Genomic DNA, 2,500 nt, shown 5'->3' with positions numbered 1-2,500 from the left:
ATATATATATATATATATATATATATATATATATATATATATATATATATATATATATATATATATATATATATATATATATATATATACATATATATATATATATATATATATATATATATATATATATATATATATATATATATATATATATATATATATATATATATATATATATATATATATATATATATATATATATATATATATATATATAAATATATATATATATATATATATATATATATATATATATATATATATATATATATATATATATATATATATATATATATATATATATATATATATATATATATATATATATATATATATATATATATATATATATATATATATATATATATATATATATATATATATATATATATATATATATATATATATATATATATATATATATATATATATATATATATATATATATATATATATATATATATATATATATATATATATATATATATATACATATATATATATATATATATATATATATATATATATATATATATATATATATATATATATATATATATATATATATATATATATATATAAATCCTCCCCTCCTTGTATTTTTTTAACTTTCTAAAATGGGAAACAGAAGAAGGAGTCACGCGGGGAGTGCTCATCCTCTTCGAAGGCTCAGATTGGGGTGCCTAAATGTGTGTGGATGTAACCAAGATGTGAAAAAAGGAGAGATAGGTAGTAAGTTTGAGGAAAGGAACCTGGATCTTTTGGCTCTGAGTGAAACGAAGCTCAAGGGTAAAGGGGAAGAGTGGTTTGGGAATGTCTTGGGAGTAAAGTCAGGGGTTAGTGAGAGGACAAGAGCAAGGGAAGATGAGAGAGATGGGTGATTATTGGTGCATATTCACCTGGGCGTGAGAAGAAAGATCATGAGAGGCAAGTGTTTTGGGAGCAGCTGAATGAGTGTGTTAGTGGTTTTGATGCACGAGACCGGGTTATAGTGATGGGTGATTTGAATGCAAAGGTGAGTAATGTGGCAGTTGAGGGAATAATTGGTATACATGGGGTGTTTAGTGTTGTAAATGGAAATGGTGAAGAGCTTGTAGATTTATGTGCTGAAAAAGGACTGATGATTGGGAATACCTGGTTTAAAAAGCGAGATATACATAAGTATACTTATGTAAGTAGGAGAGATGGCCAGAGAGCGTTATTGGATTACGTGTTAATTGACAGGCGCGCGAAAGAGAGACTTTTGGATGTTAATGTGCTGATAGGTGCAACTGGAGGGATGTCTGATCATTATCTTGTGGAGGCTAAGGTGAAGATTTGTATGGGTTTTCAGAAAAGAAGAGTGAACGTTGGGGTGAAGAGGGTGGTGAGAGTAAGTGAGCTTGGGAAGGAGACTTGTGTGAGGAAGTACCAGGAGAGACTGAGTACAGAATGGAAAAAGGTGAGAACAATGGAAGTAAGGGGAGTGGGGGAGGAATGGGATGTATTTAGGGAATCAGTGATGGACTGCGCAAAAGATGCTTGTGGCATGAGAAGAGTGGGAGGTGGGTTGATTAGAAAGGGTAGTGAGTGGTGAGATGAAGAATTAAGAGTATTAGTGAAAGAGAAGAGAGAGGCATTTGGACGATTTTTGCAGGGAGAAAATGGAATTGAATGGGAGATGTATAAAAGAAAGAGACAGGAGGTCAAGAGAAAGGTGCAAGAGGTGAAAAAAAGGGCAAATGAGAGTTGGGGTGAGAGACTATCAGTAAATTTTAGGGAGAATAAAAAGATGTTCTGGAAGGAGGTAAATAAAGTGCGTAAGACAAGGGAGCAAATGGGAACTTCAGTGAAGGGCGTAAATGGGGAGGTGATAACAAGTAGTGGTGATGTGAGAAGGAGATGGAGTGAGTATTTTGAAGGTTTGTTGAATGTGTTTGATGATAGAGTGGCAGATACAGGGTGTTTTGGTCGAGGTGGTGTGCAAAATGAGTGGGTTAGGGAAAATGATTTGGTAAACAGAGAATGGGTAGTAAAAGCTTTGCGGAAGATGAAAGCCGGCAAGGCATCAGGTTTGGATGGTATTGCAGTGGAATTTATTAAAAAAGGGGGGTGACTGTATTGTTGACTGGTTGGTAAGGTTATCTAATGTATGTATGTCTCATGGTGAGGTGCCTGAGGATTGGCGGAATGCGTGCATAGTGCCATTGTACAAAGGCAAAGGGGATATGAGTGAGTGCTCAAATTACAGAGGTATAAGTTTGTTGAGTATTCCTGGTAAATTATATGGGAGGGTATTGATTGAGAGGGTGAAGGCATGTACAGAGCATCAGATTGGGGAAGAGCAGTGTGGTTTCAGAAGTGGTAGAGGATGTGTGGATCAGGTGTTTGCTTTGAAGAATGTATGTGAGAAATACTTAGAAAAGCAAATGGATTTGTATGTAGCATTTATGGATCTGGAGAAGGCATATGATAGAGTTGATAGAGATGCTCTGTGGAAGGTATTAAGAATATATGGTGT

Source organism: Panulirus ornatus, chromosome 27 (assembly GCF_036320965.1).
Source record: "Panulirus ornatus isolate Po-2019 chromosome 27, ASM3632096v1, whole genome shotgun sequence".
NCBI lineage: Eukaryota > Metazoa > Arthropoda > Malacostraca > Decapoda > Palinuridae > Panulirus > Panulirus ornatus.
The sequence above is the reverse complement of the archived record's forward strand: the minus strand, read 5'-3'. Positions refer to the sequence as shown.